The sequence below is a fragment of the Sminthopsis crassicaudata genome, chromosome 2 (genome assembly GCF_048593235.1).
Source record: "Sminthopsis crassicaudata isolate SCR6 chromosome 2, ASM4859323v1, whole genome shotgun sequence".
Lineage (NCBI taxonomy): Eukaryota > Metazoa > Chordata > Mammalia > Dasyuromorphia > Dasyuridae > Sminthopsis > Sminthopsis crassicaudata.
The window spans coordinates 543,927,959-543,944,568 of NC_133618.1; the positions used below are offsets into that span (position 1 = coordinate 543,927,959).

At 33.4% G+C, this 16,610-nt stretch overlaps 1 protein-coding gene across 1 annotated transcript in view; it reads right to left on the minus strand.

Annotated features, from left to right (window-relative positions):
• The window catches only part of TLN2 (talin 2), a 528,019-nt gene that overhangs the window by 256,753 nt on the left and 254,656 nt on the right, over window positions 1-16,610 (minus strand). Inside the window, 1 exon segment of the mRNA XM_074294922.1 lies at window positions 14,142-14,200. The gene's annotated coding sequence lies outside the window, so the exon portion shown is untranslated.

The window sequence follows — 16,610 nt, forward strand, 5'->3', positions numbered from 1 at the left end:
TCCAGACAATGTGTGCTTCAGCGTAGACCCATGAACCGCAAAAACACATCACCAGCCTCTGCACATAAGACACCAGAGGTAGGAACCTGGCTAAGCACCAGGTAAGTTACCAGACCCCTACAACTTCAGCAGCATCAGCTACACCCTCACTCCACCTTAGTGCAAGAATTCTGAGACAGTACCCCTTCCCCTCTCAAAAGAGCTCATCTTTAAAAGAAAGGGAAAAGGCCAAAAAAAACCCAACCCAAAAACCACCACAAAAGAATCTGATCAGAGAAAGTTACTGTGGCAATAGGAAGGTCAAGACAAACTCAGAAGAAATAATAATGTCAAAACAGCTATGGGCAAAAGCACAAAGAAAATTGGGATGTGAGCTCAAAAGTCCACAAAGAACTCAAGGAAGAGCTCAAAAAGATTAAAAATCATATAAGAAAAGAAAAAAAGTTGGGAAAAGAAACTATAATGATGCAAGAAAATCATGAAACAACATGTTGGAATAAGAAAAAAAAGCTATTAAAAAGCAGAATAAGCCAAACAGAATAGGAGATACAAAAATTCGCTAAAGAAAATAACTACTTAAAAAGTACAATTGGCCAAATGGAAAAGGAAGTACTAAAGCTAATCAAGGAAAACAATTCCTTAAAAGCTGGAATTGAGCAAGTGGAAGCTACTGATTCTATGGGACATCTAGAATCCATCAAATTCAAAAAAATGAAAAAACTGAAAATGTAAAATACCTCATAACAAAAACAATTTATCTAAAAAACAGATCCAGGCAAAACAATATTAGAATCACTGAACTACCTGAAAGTCATAATCAACCTAGACAGTATCTTTCAAGAAAATATCAAGGAAAACTGTCCTCATAATATTCTGGAATCAGAGGTCAAAATAGGCATTGAAAGAATCCACTATTCACCTCAAGAAAGAGATCCCAAAATAAAATCTCCAAGGAACATTATAGCCAAAATTTAAAACTATCAGTTCAAGGAAAAAATAATGCAGAAAGAAACAAGTCAAATATTGACGAGCCACAATCATCACGGGATTTAGCAGCTGTAACATGAAAGGATAGGCAGTCATGGAACATGATATTACAGTAGGCAAAGGAGCTAGGACTACAACCAAGAATCACTTCAAAGAGACAAAATGATTCTTCAGTGAAACAGAAGCAAGCTTTCACAAGGAAAAGACCAGAATTGAACCACAAAAAAAAAAAAAAAAAAAAAAAAAAAAATTGATCTCTAATATGAAGACACAAGAGAAGGCTAAAAAGGGAAAAATGGAAAAGCAAACAAAGGATTCAATGAAGCTGACCTGTTTATATCCTATTTACATCCCACCACTAATAGTACAGCTAAAAGAAATATACATAGACAGAGGGTACAACTAAAGGGTATCTGAGAGAATGATATTCAAAATTTAATTGAGTGGATGAGAAAAAAGAGTACACTAAGTACAATAAAAGGGAAAAACAGAATGGGGTAAATTGTTTCAGATAAAAAGTGTAAAAAACCTGTTGCAACGGAGGGAAAGATGGGCATTGCTTGAACCTTACTCTCATTAGTATTGGCTCAAAGAGGAATAATCGGTTGAGTATAGAAATTTATCTTACCCAAAAGGAAAATAGGAGGGGAGAAGATTAAATTATATAGGAGAGGGGGCCAACAAAGGCACTGACAGAGGAGGAAATAGACTGAGGGAGGCAGTAGACAGAAGGAAAATATTAGTTAGGAGGGAAAGAGTGAAAGGAGAGAGAATAGGAGGGGGAAAAGAGATGATGAGAAATATATAATTAGTAATCATCACTGTTAATAGGAAATGAACACTCCCCCAAAATGGCAGGGGATAGTAGAGTGGATCGAAAACCAGGATCCTATAATATCATATTTATGAGATATAACACCTGAAGAAGAGAGATAACCTTGGAATAAAAGGAACTAGAACAGATCTATTATGCTTCAGTTGAAGTTTAAAAAAAAAAAAAAAAAAAAAAGCAGGGATAACAATCCTATCTCAGAGAGAGTAAAAGCAAAAAGTGAGCTAATTAAAAAATTGAGAAAAGAAAGTACATATTCCTAAAAGGTACGACAGATAATGAAGTAATATCAGTGTTTAACATACATGTATGTTAAACCAAGTGGTTTAACATTTGATTTAAACCAAATGTTTAAACCAAGTGACATAGTACCTAAATTCTTTTTAAAAAATTATTATAACTTTTTATTTACAAAGCATATTCATGGGTAATTTTTTCAACATTGACTCTTGTAAAAGATAAATCTTGTAAAAGATAAATACAAAGGACTCAAGAAGGAAAATGCTATCCATACCCAAATAAAGAATTAATGGGCTCTGAATGCAGATCAAAACATTTTTTTTCATTTTATTTTTTTCATTGTTTTTTTCCCTTTTCATCTCTTTATTTTTTCATAACTATGACTAATCAGGAAATGTTTTACACGATAGCATATATATTACTTATTTAAAACTGCTTATCATTTTAGGAAGAAGGGAGATAAGAGAAGGGAGAAAAATCTGGAATCCAAAATCTTATAAAAATAAATGCTAAAAATCGTCTTGATATGTAATTGGAGAAAAAAATAAATAAATAAAAAATAAAAATAAATAAATAAAATAAATAAATAAAAAATAAAAAATAAAATTGTAAAAAATTAAAAATGAAATAAATAGTCATAATTGTTCTTTAAAAATACTTATTGATTGGCTGAAAAAAAAATTCAATTGACTCACACCCTTCCCCTGCCCCTCCTCCCCCCACCTAAGGTCACTGATTTCCTGAAACCTAACCATAGACCTTTGTTAAGAATCCCTTGCAAGGCAATTACAGGAGGACAGGACAATTCCTAGAACTGTCTGCCCTTATGACTTATTTTCACTTTAGGTAGCAAGGTAAATTACCTGAATTCTTAATATAATTATGCTTCTTATCTGAAAAGTCCTCTAGAGGCAATGTGGTTACTCCAACAGAAAGAATGACACTGATGCCTGGGGACTCTTTCCAGAATCTGATTCTTTTAAAGACAAAAGTCTGACAAGGCTGACTCAAACTTGGTCTTTCTGGAGATGTATCCTGATTAATTTAATAGTATGAACAACCAGAAAAGTAGGTCAGAAGACTAAGTCAGTCTAAAAACATATATATACATTTTGCTTGACTTTAAAACTTTAGGTTAACAAAATTCAATCAATTACATTTGTTGTAAGCCTTCTTGGATCTACTCCTGTCCCTTCATTTTTCAACCTATGAATATGCAAATTGCTACAGAATCCCATATCTCATGTGTATAGTGGGTAACATGACCACTGGACAACAAAAATAAAAAAAATTTCAAAATAAAACCTATTTTAAAGTTGAAAGCAAATATCAGTATGTTACACTTAAAGATATCAAAGGCATCCCACTCAGGATGAGAGTCTTTTATATATATAAATAATTTTTTTTTTTTAATTTTATTTTTTTTTTTTTTGCTGAGGCTATTGGGGATTAAGTGACTTGCCCAGGGTCACACAGCTAGGAAGTGTTAAGTGTCTGAGATCAGATTTGAACTTGGCTCCTCCTGACTACAGGGCTGATGCTCTATCCACTGCGCCACCCAGCTGCCCCAAGATGTGAATCTTTAAAAAGAGTGACTTCTTTTTTCATTGGGAAATGGAACTGACGTTAATATAATCTTTGGTTCTGTCTTTAAGTTTGCCTTTTTCTCTAATATTTCACCTCCTTCAACTTCAATCATTCGCAGATTTAATTCTGACACCTTGATCTTCTAAAGTTGAACTCTCTTGGTCACAAATAGAAAAGATGTGCCATCTAGCTGTCCCAGTATATTTTCTTTTGAGGTACCTAGTTGGTACAATGGATAAAGTGTTATTCCAGAAGCCGGAAAAACTCATCATCTTCTTGAATTCAAATCTGGCCTCAGACATACAGTATCTGTGTGACTCTGGGCAAGTTATTTAACCCTAGTTGCCTCAGTTTTGAATATAAAATCAGCTAGAAAAGGAAATGGCGAAACCACTCCAGTACTTATCACCAAAACCCCAAAATGGGGTCAAAAAGAGTCACATGCATGACTGAAAATCAAGACATCTTTAAAAAAAAGAGAAATTGAATGGAAAAAAAACCTGAATGGAGATCAATTATAAGGAGTGATTATTCAAATTTAATTAAATAAATGCATTAAATGCCTATTATTTGCCAAGAAGCACTAGCCCTGAGAATTGAGATTAAAAACACAACAATACCTGTATCCTAATAAGCATGTATTCTATGGGGAAAGGGGTGGAACACAACATGTATTCAGATAATATAAAAATATACAAAGACATATGCAGTAAATTTAAGAGAAAGCACCAAAAGCTAGAGGGATAAGAAAAGACATTCTATAATTTATGATTCAAAAGAGATAATAATTTTCTAAGGATGAAGTGGGGGTGACTTCTAGATCTGAGAGCTTCCACAGAGGACACTTAATAGGTCATTTTGACTGGCATGAAGAGTTTTTAAAGGGGAATAATATGAGAGAAAACTGGAAAATAGGTGAGAATCATTTTGAGGAAGACTTAAATTGTCAGAATGTATATTTCTGTATTGCATCCTATAGGCAAGAGAAAGGCAGTGAAGATTTTTCTGTAGAATACCGACATAGCAAGAACAGCATTTTAGAAACATCAATTTGTCAGCGATAGGGAGAAAGGACTGCAGAGGGGAAAGATGAAAAGCAAGAAGACCAATTAGGAAACTAATGCAATAGTATAGGCAAGAGGATGTGAGGGTGTAAACCAATGTGTGGCTAGTTGTGTGAATGGAGAGGATACTGTATGAAAAATAGTGCAGAAGGAGAATCAACAACACTTAACAGTTGATAGCATATGAAGAATGATGAAAAGGAAAAAGTTTTCTCCATAATTGTAACAACTGAATTAACATGGGATCCTAGAGTAGGCAAAAAGCTTTAGATGTATTAAAACCTAACAAAAGTAATTCTTAAAGAAAATCATTAATGAATTTAATAATTCTCTAGAAATCACTAGCACTTAAACTAGGTACATAGAAAACACAGAAGGACAGCTAGATGGTGCAAAGGATAAAGCACCAGCCCTGACTCAGGAGGACGAGAATTCAAATCTGATCTCAGACATCTTAATAGTTACTAGTTATGTGACCCTGGGCAAGTCATTTAACCCTAACTGCCTAGTCTCCCCCAACCAAAAAAAGAGAAGAGAATGAGAACACAGAAACTTAGAATTAAATGATTAGAAGATATTGTCAATTAACTATCAATTGATAAAAAGCATTAATTAAAGGCAAATATTTTCTAAAGTAATAATTTAAGACAAGGAGATGATCTAATTTCATGGCTACATAATTTTTCATGGATTTCATGATTTTTAGGGTCCTTTTCCATTTAGGATCTGAGATCACATAAGTCTTTCTAAATATCTGTGCGAGCTAAACATAATCATTTCCGCTATAACATAGTGCAAAAAAATTTGTTATGCAAATCTAAGTAATTAAATACAACAGGTTTATGAGGAAAATGGGTTTGTGACACAATGCTCAAAAACTTCATCAGTTATACAAACAAAAAAGGAGATAATTTTAAAAAATGAAGGTAGTACTATTTTATATAGGTTAAATGGTTGAGAAATCTATAAATACCACAATAAATAGTGGTGATGGCCTTTGTATGTCCCTAGGCAACAGTTTAACCTGAGCTAAGTTCCTAAAGCCTAGGGTAGCAATATAAGGAGGTTGGAGGATCACAGCTAAAGGGTGTGGACCGGCCCACCTTTCTGCAAATATATATATATAGCTTAGGAATAAAAAAATATTCACTCATTTGGAATAAAAAAATATTCACTCATTTTTTGAATCTAATGGTTTAGACCAATGACTTCAAAGTGTGGCAAACTCCTAGTGTAAAAGCTTCCCAGTAAACCAAATGATCAATAAATAAATGCTGTATATCTAGCATCTTCTGAATACTATGCTTTGCACTATGGTGGGAACAAGAGTGTCCTATAATATTAAAGTCTTATCCTAAAGTTTTGAATTGATTTCATTGGAAAGACAAGCAATGAAACAATTAGGTAATGAGATGCTAAATGATATGGTCACAGTTAATGACACAAGAATTAAGAGAAGAAATAGATCATGAATTTACTAGGCTCCTGCTGAATAACAAAGTCAGGCTGTGAATGTGGGTGAAGAAAGGTGATCTGAATTCACTATGCTTTAATCTCAAAACTATTTTCCTATAGTATCTCCATGATCTAAACTCTCTCAAAGCCAATGCATGGCTTATATAAAAATGTTTCAAGGATGACAAAGATTTACCCATGCTAAGCTGGTAGTGGGTTTCCACTAATATGATAATACTAGGATTCTCAGGTTTCCCTATCAGCCAAAGAAAGATTTGTCAGCAACATGGTTTAGCTAAAACTCCACAGCATGTTCATTCAGTCTATATGGATTTTGGGTAACTGAAACAGACTGACTGATTCACATAGAGTGGAAAGTATACTGATTATTCTGTTAAGCAGTGACATCTGGAATTGTAAGTCATGGCAACAATTTGGGAAGACAGTGCAATGACAGCATAACACAACGTACTATCAATGGACATAATGTACTACATCTGGTACTACTACTTCCAAACCCACAGGTTACAAAGAAACCTCCCCCTTTTTTTTTATTAAGACAAATTTTTATATATATTAGTTCTACAAGAAACAACAAGAAGGATGATTTCAAAGAGGCCTGGAGAGACTTATATGAACTAATGCTAAGTGAAATGAGCAGAATCAGATCATTGTACATGGCAATAAAGAAGATTATACAATGATCAGTTCTGATGGATGTGGCTCTTTTCAACAATGAGAGGCCAATTCCAATGATCTTGTGATGAAGAGAATCTGCACCCAGAGAGAGGACTGTGGGGACTGAGTGTGGATCACAACACAGCAGTTTCACTCTTTTTGTTGGTATTTGCATTTTATTTTCATTCTCATATTGTTTTCTTTTTGATCTGATTTTACTTGTGCAACAAGATAATTGTATAAATATGTATACATATATTGGATTTAATATATTTTTAATGTTTAACACATATTGGATTAATTGCCATCTAGAGGAGGGGGTGGGGGGAAAGAGAAGAAATTTGGAAAATAAGGTTTTGCAAGGGTCAATGTTGAAAAATTATCCATGCATACATTTTAAAAATAAAAAGCTTTAATAAAAAAGATGAATTATATACCATCATTATATATTATGAATGTAAAAACTTTATTTTTAAAAAAGCTCTGTCCCACTGAAATAATGGGAGGTAGGAGAGAGGCTTAAGGAGACAACAAATTAATTGATGGTTATTTAAAATTACAAAAAAAGTTTTGCTATGTGTTTTTTTTAAGAAATAATATTTGTAAAGTGTTTAGCATATAATCAGTATTATTTAAATGCTTGTTCCCTTTCTTTCTCTCTTCCTTTAAAATGAATGATTTTTTCTCATACCCTCTATTCCAACTGACCTATATAGTTTATCTTTATCTGACATACCAACTCACTCATTCTGGGCCTTCACCTGAACTATTCTCCATGCCTAAAATATCCTTTCTCCTAACCCTCTATTTCTGAGAATACCTAGCTATCTTCATCTTACAAGAAGCTTTTCCCACAGATGCTATTCTTTTTTTGTGCTGCCCTGGATGAAATTACTTAGTAATTATTTCACTCACATTTTGTATGATATTATTCACATATATGGCATTGTTCTTAGTTTAATTTCTTTGAAAGCTGAAGTTGAGTTTTTGTGTTTATGTCCTTGGTGCTTAATAAATGCTTACAGGATTCAATAGATTTTTTTTTTCCTTTTCTGTCAGTCTTTACTTTCATATTATCTCTTTCACTTTCTTTCAACATGTCTTACTCAGAGGAATAAAATAATTTGTCCATGATTATATGGCATTATTTATATAATTCTTTAACTAAGAGGATATCTTGTTTAACCAAAAAAGAGAGAGAAAGAGAGACAGACAGACAAAAGGAGATGATACATAATGACTGTGGTGTTTGGAAAAAAAAGTCATTAATTAAAAAAAAAATTTAAACTTTATTTTAAGGAAAAATGGCTCCTGCCTCTTAGGAGACTGATTATATTCTTTTAACACTTATCTGTTTTCTTCATATGACACTTTTTTTTTTTTTTTGGCTGTATATTTTTTTGCTATTATGATCTTGAAAAATGCCAACACAATGAGAATTTCTATATACATTGAAGGCAGGAAAAAAAGAGGATTACAAATGAAACTACAAATCCCTATCACATACAACTTGATTTAAGGGGCTGAGGGTGGGGAAAGCATTCATTCCAAAACAGTAATACTTGTTTAATTCCTTCTGAACTCTTTCTATTCTGTTTGTATTCTTTAAAAAATTATCTACACTCATCATTCTTGGCTTTTTTTCCCCCATCACTATCACTGAGTCTCTCATCCTCTCAATTCATTCAAATATTTTAAAAGTCCTGCCTTGTTACAGAAAGTATAGTTCAGCAAATCAAATTCACCACATCTTTCATATTCCTCACCTAAGGTCCATCCTATCTCTGTCAAGACATGAAAAGCATGAGTGACAGACATCATCAGTCTTCTGGAATGATAAGTGATCCCTGTTTCGAGTTATTTTTCTTTATGTTATAGTTCTTACATAAACAATTTCTCTTGGTTCTGCTCAATTCTCTCTACATCCATTCATAAATGTCTCATGGAACTTTTGATATATTACCTTGAATTGTCATTGTATGTTTCTTTTCTCCCCCATACATCATGCATTGACAGAAAGCAGAGACTATATCTTACATTTGCCTAAATTCCTTTTGGTAGCTAATACAAAACTTTCAACATCTGAAATCTTCAACAATTTTTTATTCAACTAACCTCTTGCTTTTTTAATATAGGTAGGCTATAATGAATGCAGATAATGAATCCTTGTCAAGTGGTTGCATTACTTGAATTCACACTGCATATGGACTGGAACCAATGGCCATAATTTATCTAATTATACCTTAGACTAGTATGAATTCAAATACATGCAACCTTTACAGAATTCTTTATTCACACTAATTGGGACACAGCTGTATTTGTTCTAAGGTCTGCATGAAATAATGCTTGAAGTGCCTACATTAATGAAAACTAGATAAATGAAATGGAAATTTAAAAGGTGCCTTCCAACTCCCTTCATGATATAAATATATTTCCTCTCCATTCACTTCCTTCTCAGTAATCACAGAAAAATACAGGCAATACAAGCCATTAAAAAGGACAAGCATGTTGCAAACATCATGTCTCCCTCCTCTTCTCTCTTTCTGTTTCTCCCCTCCCCTGCCCAACCAACCAGTCAGCAGGCATGTCCATAAGCAGCAAGCCCTTCACCAGGATGGTGGAGGATGCTGGGTACTAGCATCCCAAAAGGCTTTCCTGAATTTGCATGAGTGACAGTTAGAATGAGAAAAGCAATTCTCCATTCAAAATTGATTTTATGTCCTCAGCCCATCTGTGTTGGGAAGTCCCACTGGCAGTCCTGGCTGGAAATTCTGTTTGGGTAAAGTTCCCAGATTTAGCCATTACTTTCTTAGTACATGCTGATGCCATAGCTGTCAGCATCTGCTTTGGAGATCTGAGGTTTCATTTATATTAAGTCAATTCCACAGTGACTTGGGAGAGCATTACAGCAATCAAGTAGTTCTGTACTTCAAGAAAGCTAGCTAGAGCCATTATGTTTAAGCACCTGATTACAGATATGCAATAACATTTCTCTACCTTCTAAGTACCTTCACTGCAACTTTATGTGAACATATCACTACAATGTAATTGAGTTTCACAGTATGAGTGCTTGAATGCTCTGAATTTAAACTTCCAATATATGCCTCAGACTATGCTGCTGGGAGTATATATAGAAAACAGGATCAATGCTACGGAGATAAAATATATTTATCTCCACTGACCAAAAACCTCCACAAAACCCCACAAAAATAATTTCTTCTTCTAAAACACCACTTTCTCTCTGTTTCAATAATAAAAGTATTGACTTTCTCTTGTCCCCACCCTAACAGTCAGAACTAAAAGACTGCTCCTCAGATGTTGCATTTTTCATTGAATCTTCAGAATATCAATATATACTATTCTGCTGTCTTTTTTTCAGGGTTTACTTTGACATGAAGCTTTTAAATATAGTTGACAAATCTGTAACACAATCAATTCCTCAACTTCCATAACAGAAAGGAGGCAAAAAAGTTAAAAGCTGCTTGAAAATTCACTTCAAAAATAACAATCAAAAGAAGAAAATTAAAGTACAGCCAGAAGATGAGTTGAAGGCTAAGCATTTCCCTTTTTCTGAATTTTAAAAATCTAAATGTGATCATTATAATCACTGGAATACTAAACCTTACTAAATTACATGTCCCTAAATCTTCTTGGGTTTTTTTCAGATTTGTAGATTCATTTAGATTCACCCTTTTTGGAGAAAAGGATGCCAATGAAGACCCGGCTTCTGTCTATGAATATTTATTTCTAAAAAGCTCTTTTTTATGAAAAATCAAGTAGAACTTATATGAAAACAAAAATCTGATGCAAAATTCTACCTTAGGTTATGAAAAGTCTGAGTTCTATGACATAAAATTATTTAGGAAACAATAAACCAAGAATTATATAATACCTCTACTTAGTCACCTATGTTTTTTGCCCCAAGAAATCTGAGAATACAAATAAATCAAGGTGAAACAAAGTGACAAAAAGATAAAGAAATCTGATAAACAGCACACTTGCTGTACCAAACACATTATCATCCTTAACAACTTGTTTCTTTAAAAAAAATTACTTTTTTCAAAGTTATTTTAGCATAGAAAGTTCCCAAAGTAAAATGCACTATTACCTTCCTCTTATTACTACCTATTTCACCAAGTTGTTTTCTACCTTGCTTATTTTTCTTTGTTAAAATGGCCTCCTTTCCAGGGATAGTTTAAATTTTAGAGTCCAAAATTACAGAGATAGAGAAATGATAAAGAAAAATAAGTGGAAACAAACTTTAAAATAGATTTTGAAGGAGTTTTTAATATCTTATATCTTTTAATATCTTATAATAATCTTAAAAAACTGTCATTTACTGAATCCAGGTAGCATAGATCAATATCAATTAAACAAGTTTTATTTTAATAAATCTTAGAATATTTAAATAAGCATCATTTTCACTCTAACTTCTACTAATTTCCTAACATTTCCCAATAAGAAGATATTTCATTCGAAAAGTTGTCAAGCAATTCAGATGTTTCAGGAAAACACTGTCCACACATGAGCAGGTTTAAAAATTTGTCAATGACAACAATAAAAGCATTAATCTCAGAGAAAAAAATGTTCTTTAGTCTGATTCACTAATTATCCTTGGTTATACCTCTCCAGTAGATGGACTAGGCAGCAAACTTCATTCAGTATATTAATCATGAAGGGAAACATTCATACAAGGTAGCTGCATCCGTAAAAAAATTTCAGCTTTATGAAAATCTTTTAGTAGAACTAGAGCAAACATGAAAAATGGGGCCAGCTCTCAATATTTTACATTCATTCTCTTTGAAAACCTTTTAATTTAGTCATTTGTCAATATATTCTGTGGCATAACTTATTTTAAAGATATATTCACATATAATAATAGTAATTGAAAGTAGAACTGAAAGAGCAATGGAAGGAGAAAGAATTAAGTGATATTAACATTTTATACTGATCAAAAACACTGAAGTAAGTAAGTAACTATAATGGAATTGTCTGACCTGTCATGTTTTTCAAGGGACTGACAGAGAAGAAGGTCTGGGTTGAGATTAAGGCAATTTGACAAATTTAAGGATCACAGATCACAAAGTGAAGCAGGAAGGGACCTCAAGAATATCTAGTTCAAACCCTTGATTTTTACAGATGAGGAAACTAAGGCCTGTAGAGTTAAGGTAAATTTCTAAGATTTAAAATGTGATTCTTGGTCTCCCAGAACCAGTATTCTTTCAATAATCTATCCAAGCCTCAGGATCCAAATTAGTAGTATATGGGAAACAATTGATGTACTTGCCCATAGAATTGCTCACAGTAATGACAACAATAACAATAATAGCACCATTATCTGATTTGATCCTTATAATATTCTTGGGAGGTTATGCCCCTATTTTACCAATAAAGAAACCCAGACAAATACAAGTCACCTGTCATCTCCAGGATGTCACAACTAGTGTTTGAAGTCAAATTTAGAGTCTTCCTGATTCCAACTCTAGCATTTATCTACTGAGCCACCTAGCTGCCCCTTTGTTATCATAAAGTGGTATATAAATGTGGCTTATTATTATATGATAATGTTTGAAAAAGATTTGTTCCTCTGAGTGCAGACTGAAGCATATTTTTCCCATTATATTTTTCTTGGGGTTTTTTTGGGGGGGTTGTTGTATTTTCTTTTGCAATATGGCTAATATGGAAATATATTTTGCCTGACTTCACATGTATAATTGATATCATATTGCTTGCCTTCTCAAGGGCTGAGTAAGGTATGGGAAGAAGAGAATTTGGAACTCAAAATCTTTTAAACAAAAAGAACATTAAAATCTTTTTAAATGCAATTGGGAAATAGTTAATGAAATATATGAAAATGATTTGTTTCAAATTCAATGTGCTGCCCTACAAAAGATTTCCTAGGAGTACAGAAGATGGCATCTTCACCAAGGGCACTAACTTAAGTCAGCACAACAGGAAAGTTTCATGCCAATCAACATGGTCCAAAGAAGATCAACATAACACTCTGATTTCCCTCTAAGTTCTCTTTTTAAAAAGCTTTGCATCTGAATCACCCATGATAATATTTCTAGTATAATCACTTAAAATCTAAAGTTGCCACATGATTCATAGTTTGGAAGAAGACAAAAGAGTTTAGAATTAAATGCCATCTATTTCTACTTTCCCGATTTTAAAACGCAGAAAATTTCTTCATTTTCCTATTCTAGGATGAATTTCTTTGTCTTATGCAAGTGATGTCAAAAGGTTAGAAATAAATAAAGATGAAAAGAAATCCCAGTGGGAAGAGAGGCATTTGGTTTGACTTTTCAGGCCAGGAGCCAGCAATCCAACCATTGTTTCATAACAGAGGAGCATCAATGTGATTAGCAATGGTCCTAGTCACGTCACACGTCAGGTAGTAATGATGAGGGAACCAGAGGAAAATACAAACTATTATCATTCAAGGTCCACTTCAAGTCCCACCTTCTCCATGAAGCCTTTCTAACTAATCCAGACCAGGGTGTGACTTTTAAACAAGATACATGGGAAATTGACAGTGATGGACAAGGATCAGCAGTAGAACTATCTCCACAGAGGGATTCCAAATTGCATGATTACAATTAGAGGGATATTATTAGCTTAGGGCTTCAACACTCTTAGCAGTGAGCCTGATGAGAAGATATCATGTAAATTATCTTTTTGATGTAGTGACTTTTCTAGTCATTTATGAATACTGGTGCAAGTTTTCTTCTGAGAAACCATGCCCTTGACGCTCAAGTCTATAGTATACCTTCAGAGCTTTGATGTCATGAGTAACTCCAATACCAGGTGATTCAAATGATTATAATAAATCCCAAATGCTCTTCCAAAGGATGCAAAAAGGTAAAAATGGCCATTCTCATAGAATCTATACACATTGTAACCCTCTGCAATGTAAGAGGGAATTGATCTAAATTTATTTGCACTTTATGGATTGTGTATTCTTCTTTGAATTACCTGTAAACTACTGTTGACAAGAGTTATCTGATGGAATGACATTGACAGCCATTCAGATAGAATTTTACTCAGCAGCACTTTCTTAAGTTAATAGAAATACTGAATTTGGTCAATCAAAAGGGACTGTTGGAAACTTTCATTGTAAACTGAGGAGACTTGGCAAAATTTTAAAAGAAATAACTTTTTTAAAAGGCCTAGGTTTGGAATCAAAGGACTTGGATTCAGACCTCACACCTCTGTGTAACATAACCCTCTCTGAACCTCAGTTCCCTTTTCTGTAAAATGAGGGGACTGGAGAAGATGATCACTAAGATTCCTCTTACCTTTAATTTATGATCTTATTATAAAGTGAACTCTTCACACAAGATGATCCTGCAGCATACTATAAAAGGAAAAAGAAAAACCCAAATTTCAGAATCAAGAAGATGTAACTCTGAAATATACATACCAACACTTCTACATTAAGTTGATTTGCTTGTAAAATATGAGGACCGAAGGTGCCAGAGAAGAGAAGCCTTTCAATAACGCCAGAAGATATCCTACTGATCTCAGATGTTGCAGGGACAGAGGAGTTTTATTCTGAATTTCAGGTACTGTCAGGTTCTTTTTAGGACTCTCAAATTTTTTGTATATTAAAAATGAGTAATTCCATATGCAACAGTGCCCGGAGGCTATCATTTCCCTGACGGCAAAATTTTCCAATATGCCCAAGGATCTACTGAAGATTACTCTAGATCATATGCAGCTACTTTTCAGAAAACATGAAGAATAGATTTTTTTGTCTGTAGTTATACCGATTCATGTATAAGGTCAAGTATTGATACAAAAGCAAACTAGGATTAGAAACATATAGCTATTCTTAATCACCAAGTGTGGTATCAAGAAAGCATTAATGGGCCAGGAATCAAGAGACTTAACAGAAGCTTAATACATATTTTCAAAATTGAAATACATAGTCCCAATTGCGCTACTAATTGTATGGCACTAAAAACTTTATAAATATTTTGACAAAGAAATGGGATTACCTTTACCCCGTTTTACAATGAACCACCTCTTTTAAAGTTTTCTTTTAAAAATTTCTGTTTTAAAAAGTCAATGTAGTTAACAGAAACTAAGGGATGCAGTATGGGGAATCAGAAGGGTTTTGGGGAATGAGGAAGAGAAATGATAACATAAATGCAAGTACCCAAGTCAAGGAATTCCTTCACACCTCCACCCCATTGGGAAAAAAAGGAATAAAAAAGGAAATTTGTTGTAATCAATATGAATAGTATTTAATAATAAATATAGATAGTATATAAATAAGACAAATTCTTCACAATGGCCATACACAAATATGTGTGTGTGTGTTTCTCTGTAATGTATAGTCTATTTCATCATTGGTCCTCTGAATGATCATTGGTTCAGTGGTTATAATTGGTCCATGAATGGTCACTATATTGATCATGGTTCTTATAACTTTCGAAACTCATCATTCTTTTTTTTTTTTTTTTTTTTTTTTGCAATTCTTCCATATGTATTTATACAATTATCTTGCTGAACAAGAAAAATCAGATCAAAAAAGAAAAAAAAATAAGAAGGAAAACAAAATTCAAATCAATAACAACAAAAAGAGTGAAGATGCTATGTTGTGATCCACACACTGTCGCCACAGTGCTCTCTCTGGGTGTAAGATGGCTCTCTTCATCACAATACCATTGAGACTGGTCTGAATCATCTCATTGGTTTTTTGTTTTTTTTGTTTTGTTTTGTTTTTTATTAATTTTATAATTATAATTTTTTGACAGTACATATGCGTGGGTAATTTTTTTTTTTTACAAGATTATCCCTTGTATTCACTTTTCCAAATTTTCCCCTCCCTCCCTCTACTCCCTCCCCTAAATGACAGGCTATCCCATACATATTAAATGTGTTACAGTATATCCTTAATATAATATATGTGAGTAAAACCAAATTTCTTGTTGCTCGGTAAGAATTGGATTCCGAAGGTATAAGTAACCTGTATACAAATACAATAGTGCAAACATTTGAAACTCATCATTCTTAAAAAAAGCACTCAAAAACCATTTACTCTTATAATACTGAGTTTATAGTATAAATTGTTCTTTCTGCTCACTTCATTCTGCATTAGTTCCCAACAACCTTTATGAAATCTTTGTGTCTTTGGATTGCTGGACCCACAGAAGGGCCTTAAGAGTTTAATGAATTTAATTAAAATTAGAACAGTAAAATAAATAAAATATTGGGAACTGTATTTTGCTATAATTTGTCTTCAAGTCTCATTATTCAACTGAAACTGCCCTCTCCCATGTGCCCAGTGATCTCTTAATTGCCAGTTCTAATGGACTTTTCTCAGTCCTAGTATTCCTTGACCTCGCCACACATCGAATGCTATTAACCTCTCCCTCTCTCCAAAATATTTACTTTCTTTTGGGTTTTCACGAATCTGATCTCTCTAATCTGCTCCCACTCACCCATCATTTTAACTCCCTCAACTTTGCTTGCTTCCATCACTTTTCCTCTCTTTCTATCCTTCACAAAACCAGAGTGATTTTCCTAAAGCACAGGCCAGACTCTAAAATCCCCCTTACTCAATAAATTCCATTAACCTCAAATTACTTCTAGGATCAAATATAGAAGCCTCTGTTTGTTACTGAAGACTCTTCACAACCTGACTCCTTCTTATCTTTCCAGGCTTATCACATATTATTTCCTTCACAGGCTCTACAGTCTAGCCATGGTGACTCTGATATTCCTGACCCTTACTACTACATCTCTGGTTTCTGAACTTT